This window comes from Centroberyx gerrardi, chromosome 9 (genome assembly GCF_048128805.1).
Source record: "Centroberyx gerrardi isolate f3 chromosome 9, fCenGer3.hap1.cur.20231027, whole genome shotgun sequence".
NCBI lineage: Eukaryota > Metazoa > Chordata > Actinopteri > Beryciformes > Berycidae > Centroberyx > Centroberyx gerrardi.
The window spans coordinates 24262896-24270816 of NC_136005.1; positions in this window are offsets into that span (position 1 = coordinate 24262896).

A 7921-nucleotide genomic window follows, 5' to 3' on the forward strand; every position below is an offset into this window, starting at 1 on the left:
TACAATGTTTGTTAAGATGGCTTTGCTGCGCCGTCCCAGTGGCTCAACGGGCGAAGGCGCGTCACATGTTCTCGGAACTTTTCGGATTCAAAATACAACTGATAACCCTTGATGTGCGTCTTTGCCTCCGTGTCTGCCAGCTCTCCTGCTACTGTTCTGTCTAATAAAACAATAATGTCATAAATTTGTTGAAACAATAAGATGGTTTACTCTCTGTCTCGTTGCCTTGTTCCACTGGGGCCGCCGGATCCATCCAGGCTTCGATGTCAATGGAGCCCAGGGATGTGAGAGTTGCCAGGGGGGTCCTGACCCTCCGACAGTCCAATGGAGTGCATAGATCTGGGGTTAAGTCATCTGGCCCGGTCGGCTGGTCAGTAGCCTCCTTTTCCCCATAATTACTGCTCAGACGGCCCAACTTTTCCTCTCTCCTCTTAAATCAACACCGATCCATCCCTCAGGCCCACCGTAACCTCTCTGCCCCCAGGCACTGACATCACCTTTGCTTATTGGTCTTTTAGAGTCCATCTTTCAGATTCTGCTTGATTTATCCAATGTAAAGTCGTCACGTGTTCAAAACTCAATGCGCTCTAAAAATACACAAAACATAAATGTTTCAGTCACAGTCTTTAATTGGTAATGTCTGTGGATGTCAATTTATCAGCCAGTAAACAAGCAGTTTATGTTTAAAATATCAAATTATCAATAATGTGGGGAGGATAATTTATAAAGAACATGGAGAACAACAGAGAAACGACGCATCTGTATATTTTGTCACAGTAGTCTTCGCAATGGATGCTTCAGACAGATTTGTTTTGTTTTGTTTTTGTCATTTTGGCTCTATTCAGTAACATTAGACAGAGAAAGGCAGGAAATATGAGAGAGGAGAGAGAGAGAGAGAGGAGACGACTTGTGACAAATGTGACAATTGCTCAGAGCCGAATTTGAAATTTTGATTCTACGAGTGCATGGCATGTGTTCAAGCAGGTTGTGCTGACTTCTACCAGTTGCAATTCCAATTTAGTCAGCAGATCTTATCCGGTCGACCAGCAACACGAGCATCTTACGATTACCGTCAAACCTTGCATTTAATTTCCATTTAATGCCGTTAGCGCACAACGCGTTCGCATGGAGGAGCACAAACTTATGCATTCAAGCCAGAGCAATCCAAATCCAAACAGCTTGTTCTCTGTCAGGGGTTTATTCCGACATCAGACATGCATATGTAACTACTGCTGCCTGCCTGATCTAAAGTGGATGCAAAGCAACCTGGGTGGAGGGAGACAGGTAACGACCGAGAGAGAAAGAGCGAGAGAGAGGTAAACAGAGCGAGAGAAAATACAAGCAGAGGAGAGGGAGAAAAAAATGGATAAACAGAGAGAGAGAGAAAGCGAGCAAAGGAGAAAGAAATCAAGTGAAAGAAAGAGAGAGAGGGAGAAAGAACAGAATGGCTCCTGTCAGCCGAGGCCCTCCGCAGTGTAACACTAACTGTAGCGACAGGCTGATGAGTCAGTGTCTGTTTAAATGGCAGCTTGTCAGGCCTGCAGCTCCGAGGTGGGCTGCCGACCTGTCAGGGCCCCCGCCACATTAACCGGCTGACCCTATCATCCTTAACATCGCTCCGCCACCGAGCCCGCTGTCACTAACTCTGCCATTTGGCTTTCCAGAGATCTGCCAGAGAGGGCAGGCGCAGCCACCTCTTAGTGTTGTTTATTGATTTCTGACCCGCCGCTTAATAGTTTTCCCAGTCCCCCTGAATGGCTTTTGTAAGCAATAGGGTTTGTACATCTCGCAGATCAATACCTTTTATATTTACAATAAAATTGAAACGGCTTCTTGGTGGGGCTCGCGGCGCCTCGGCATTTGTCATCCTTCTGCAAGGGAAAACTATGTCATTATCTGAATTAAAACATTTATTTCTGATTAAGAGAGTGTCCTATCTCATTAATTTTCCCCTTTCCAATACGAGGGGAATGGAATCCTATTGATTTTTGTACTTTTTACACGTCTCCACTACTGGGAAGATAATTGAGAAGTTAGCCAGAATAAATGAAGTTTCTAGTCTTGCAGGGCAGCCAATACCTTGGAAATGTGAGGTGTTTTTGTGGGAGCAGGCCTTTAATTTTGTGCCAGCAGAAGACAGGGGGACTGAACAAATTGGATTAAGGCTGGGGATGGGGGGCCTGGGGCCTGAGGAGGTGGGGGGGCTGTGTGTGTGTGTGTGTGTGTGTGTGTGTGTGGAAGGGGGGGGGACTCTCGGCATCTCAGCAATAATACGACTGCACCCCCTCCGATTTTTTACACCCCCACTCCCTCCGCACCGAAGACGCCGCAGGAAGCAGATTAAAGCATCTTAAGGCCGCTAATGATAAGTTGCCTCCCCCAGCTTATTGTTGGGGAAGAATTGAAAGACAGTAATCAATGTTTGAACTAGACCTTTCAGTGCAGCGGGGCTCATTGATTAAGCATTATCAAATTAATGAGATCGAATTAAGTCGTGGCTCTTTTTTTTTTTCTCTTTTTTTTCCACGCCGCGAGAAACCTTGTACTGAGAGAAATATTTTGCTTTTGAAACTAAGTTGTTGCATTCCCATGTAACAAATGTAGGATTACATTTAACAAATTGATTGTCTTGAAATAATGAAATGAATTAACCCATTTCATGATTGATTTGTTGGCAAATGAATTAAATTAAGCAATTAATTGACAATTGAATAGGTGATATTAATATTGATCTTGAAAATGACATTAAAGCTCACTTATTGTGTTAGGGAAAGGAACACAAAATGCACACATGCATATAATGAAAAATGTTATCAAATATTTATTTAATTTATTGTGAACACATTTATGGAAAAGCCCTATTTCTCGTCAGGTTCGGATGCCTTTATGTCTAATTTCTGCATCTATTCCTGATCTCATATTTCCATTATGCTTCTAGTGACAGAAAGGAGAGAGAGAGAGAGAGAGAGAGAGAGAGAGAGAGACAGCAGCAGAGACCTGGTTAGATGTTGTTCTCTGGCGGTGGCGCGGCCGGTGTGCAGATTTGGAGGCAGGCAGGGCCGTGTGGTCAGCTGTAGTTTGCACAAGCGCGGCGCAGCTGATATGGGGGTCGTGCGAGGGGTGAGTGAGCACAGCGAGAGGACCTCACAAACACTGAGAGAGGCCGGGCGCCGGCCTGCCTCTGATGCTGCCCGATCCGGCTTCGGGGACTGAGAGAAAATGTTGTCGGACTCGGAGAGGGCATCGTCCATCACGGCCCCAGTCCGCCTGTCAGCCGGCTGATTGTGTGAGAAAAGAGAGAGAGAAGAGAGAAGAGAGAGAGAGAGAGAGAGAGAGAGAGAAGCCCCTGAGTCCACCCAGCAGGCAATTGTAAGAGAAGGAGAGGGGGAGAGAAAGAGAGAGAAAGGAAGAGAGAGTAGATGCATCCATCCACTTGGCTCACCCATCCTGCCACGGGGCCCCTGAGCGGTTGCACTCCTCTGCTCCATCCCTCCATTCTCCAGCCAGGTCTCCTCACCTCTCCACCTCCTCCTCCTCCTCCCCCTTCCCATCAAGAACCCATCCCTCTTCCCCCCTCTATCACTATATCCCTCCATCCTCTTTGGCCCCCGTGAAGCCTGATCTCTCTCTCTCTCTCTCTCTCTCTCTCTCTCTCTCTCTCTGTCCACCACCCCTTCCGTCCTTCCATCCCTCCTTCATGGACAGCTGAATGTGAGGCTTGATAGGCCGTGGAGTGAGCGGGGCAGCTGCCAGCGCCCTGTAGCAGAACAACCTCTGACAGGCTGCTAATTCAACTGGCTGAAGAGAAACCCTCAACCAAACACTCCCGATTGCCAGGTCCGGAGAGAGAGAGAGAGAGAGAGAGAGAGAGAGAGAGAGAGAGAGAGAGAGAGAGAGAGGAGGAAAAGTTTAGAGAATGGGGAAATGAACTGAGAAAGAGGGAGATGGTGGGTTAAGTTTTGGGGAGAGAAAAAAAAGAAAATGGGTGTAAAAGTAAAAAAAAAAAAAGAAGAGGGGAAGATTCAGTGAGAGAGTTTTAGTGAGAGACAGACAAAAAGAGAAAAGAGAAAGATGAAGAGAGTGAAATAGTACTTTAATGATCTGCTGTAAGTTGTTCTGAGTCTGATTATTAGGGTTTAATTAATGTGTTAATAAAAAGAAACTCCATAAAACTCCTGTCAGTTGAGAAGGATTCATTCATAACTGTATCTTACATGAGAAGAGAAGCTGAACTAAATGATCAACATGTGTATGGACTGATAGCTGCAGAGGCAAAAAAAAAAAAGAATACAATATACCTCCTGTGCAAGAGACCAGGCATTAAAAACCAGCACACCACCTCTTTCCATTTGTTTATCTGTATAAACGTACTCACGGCCGGCCAGGAGCAGTGTTCAATGAACAGCTTAATTTGCGGATGCATTTCTATGCCTAGAGTAATCTAAGGAGGGATGCAGAAAGGTTGGGTACATTCATCACAAACACAAGCTTAACATAAGTGAAAAATTACAGGATTCCCAATGACCTTCCAACCAATCAGGCCTGGTAATTACACTCATTCATTACGAGGGAAGGGAGAGATGGAAGAATACAGAGATGACCCTTCAGGACAACAAAAATGTTTATAGATGGGAACAAAGAGGAAAATGCTAATGGCTGGGCTATCTGGCTGGATGGCCCTGAGACAATGCAGAATAATAATTCCCTTCATCATGAACCAGCTATAACCCCCCCTGCTGAATTTCACCGGGTTAAATGAGAATTCCTATTCAGATTTCAACAACCCATCACAGCTATCTTTACTGTATAAAGGAGAATGCTATTACACACCAAGAAGAGCCTTATAAAGCCATTGAAATTCAATATTTTTGGCCTATTCAGCGTTTAATGTGCCTGCATCTTTACGAGCAGGCGTTTTTCTTGTGTTTTGTTTTTCATGTATTATGCTTCCATGCATTGTTTTGTGTGCATGTGTCTATTGGTACATTATACATAAATGACACGACTCTCTGGACTTTTGGATTTCTTCATTCAGAAGATACATGGAATTGTCCTTTTGTGCACTTGTGTCAGTTGTAATCGGGACATTGTAACATGTCAGAAAACATGATGTGGCTCTTTAATTACATGAATATGTTTTGGTATATTTTATTGTTCATGACCTTTGCAGCTATGTTCATTTGTCTTTTTGTATTTGCTCATGGCTGAAGTGTTGCAGCATTCCTCATGTAGAATCCATACTAACAACATTGCCTTGCTATCATACATCAGGCTGTGATACTGAACTTTTTGAGGGTTACTTTTAAGGGTTACAACTGTTTTGTAGCCCTTTGGCTGATACAGCTGTTTTAGTATGGCAGCATGTGTCAGTCCATATTAGTGTACATAATTACAAGAGTAAAGTATCATCACAAGTATTATATGTTTTTATGTTTTTTGTATTTTGCTTTTTTAGTCAACTATAACCTTTTTCTCATTGGTGTAACAACTGCATTTGATGTGTTGGTTCCTCCATGATTACGTGTCAGCCCCAGTGCCTAGTCTCATACATAATTTCATGTTAAGTATATTTACATTCGGCACTAGATTATTTTTTCATGTATTGTGCTTGGCTAATAGCTGAAGCATTGGAGGCATGCTTATTTCCCATGCACCAACAACACGTCGACGCCACGCTGGCTTTAAATCGCATCACTATCACGCATAAATAGCATGATGCTCTGGCATTGAACTTTCCGATTCATTCCATTTCCCAGAAGATGGCACCTGACTGCTTTTCTCTGATTATGCAGATGTTATTACTTTTTTTTTTTCCTTTGTCGATATGTGTTTAGGTGTCATTTGCAGTGGATGATGTTCTCATTGCTCAGTTTACCGCGCCCGTAATAAGATCACCTGTGGTATGAATACATTTTCCCACTCTGCTCATGTATTTGGATTTGCAGGGTAAATGAGTTTCTCCCAGCCTTGGAGAGAGCGAGAGAGACACAGAGAGAGAGAGAGAGAGAGAAAGAGAGAGAGAGAACACATCAAGCACGTTCTCAGATTCACTTTAGAGCTTGACACCTCAGCGCTCGGTCAGTAAATGGCTTTTCTACGGGAGGAGGTGGGATAGGGCTTTGTGTGTGTGTGTGTGTGTGTGTGTGTGTGCTTGCGTCAATATCTGTGTGGATATCTCTGTGTGAGTATCCGTGTGCGTGCGTGCATCTGTGTGCACCTGCAAGACTGCATGCATGTGTGTGTTTTCCGTGTTTGCGTGTGTGTGTTTTGCGTCTCTGTGTGTGTGTGTGTGTGTGTGTGTGTGTGTGTGTGTGTGTGCGGCGGAGAGGCCCGGTTGTACAGCCACGTCTGTGTCCATTCCCCCCCTCTTTGTATTCCAGCCTGCTACCCAACCGCAGGGCCTCAGCTGTCATTATTCCCTGTCCATCCACGGAGAAGTTATAGTTGGCAAAAAACCCATCAGGTGGGCAGGACAACGGATAATTGAGGTGATGATCGGAGCTGTTCAAAGACAATTGATAGTGATGGAGACAGGGGGAGCGGGGCTTGCTGGGAGCCGAGCGGGCCGGCCGGGCTCTCCGGGGGCTCGGGGAGCGCCAGACCAGAATGTGGAATAACACACAGCCTCCATACTGCTGCTCTTATAGCACAGGAAAAACTTGTAACTCCAATTTTTCATTTGTTTTTCCCTTTTTTGTATTTGATGCCAAAGCTAATGAAACCCCCTTGAGGCGCAAGTCAACCATGTGCAGGTGTCAGTTGAAAAGCAGGCTGTTTTCTGCTTAATTCCTGGAAAAAAAAAAGAATGACTTAAGATATGAGGTTTTTCTCGGACAACGGCGCAGCGGTACAATGTGCGCTGGCCCCTGGACCACCCCGGGCTTTATTAATAGCCCAGATCCCCTCCGCCAACCCTGCCTCAATCACGCAGCAACATATTGAACCAGCAGAGGAAGCCATGACCCGAACATCATATTTCCACCTGTTCCCATCCGAGTGACAAGTTGCCAAACTTCAAAATCCCCCAGAAAACCCAGTTAAGGCAAAGCAAGTTGTAAAGGCGTTTTTCATAAGCCGAGGGACAAGGGGGGAACAAATGGAGGTTATTACTTTCTTCCATTCCAAATAGCCCCCCCCCCCCCCTCCTGTCTGGCTGAAATGGGCCCGGCAAAAAAATGTCTTTATATCTCACATCCATACCTGACATTACACCTCTGGATTTTCTATTACCCACTGGAACTTTCTTTTTTTCTTCTTTCTCCCATTTTTCCTCGCCCGCACGCAAATGTTATCACCTAAACGTCATCAATAGTGTACATATAAAATCGGCTCGCGATGCGAACGCCGTCGGTTGATGGAGCATTTCCGGGAAATATGCATTTTGCAAAGTCCTTGGACGTCTTTGCTGGAAACTTTGGATTCTGCCAGCAAACCCTTTCCTCGCGTTTTTGAAGTGTGTCGTTTTTTACCTGACTTGCATGCAGGTGGCGTGTTTTCGGGGAAATCGATGGGGCGGTTTGAGTCCCAGTCCGCAATATCGATAACTCAGCTCGCACATACGGTGACGCCGCACATTACGCACACACACACACACACACACATACAATCATACACGCACGGCGCCCTTACATTACAGCGACATTGTATCAATAACTCTCTCATTCGTACAGTGACGCGCACACACGCCGCCGCACACGCGCTGTCACATAGCGACGCCGTATCGATAATTCAATATTCCGGGTGTCAGTCCGGCGCGGTGTGCCATGCCCTCTGAGTGGCGTAGAGGGAGCAGGCTGGCAGCAGAGGACAGGGAGGGACACTCTGACAAGGCCGTCACACCTTTCAATACCTCCACTCGCCCTGTCATTAGCTGCTGTGTGTGTGCGTGTGTGTGTACGTGTGTGTGAACTCCTGGCTCGAG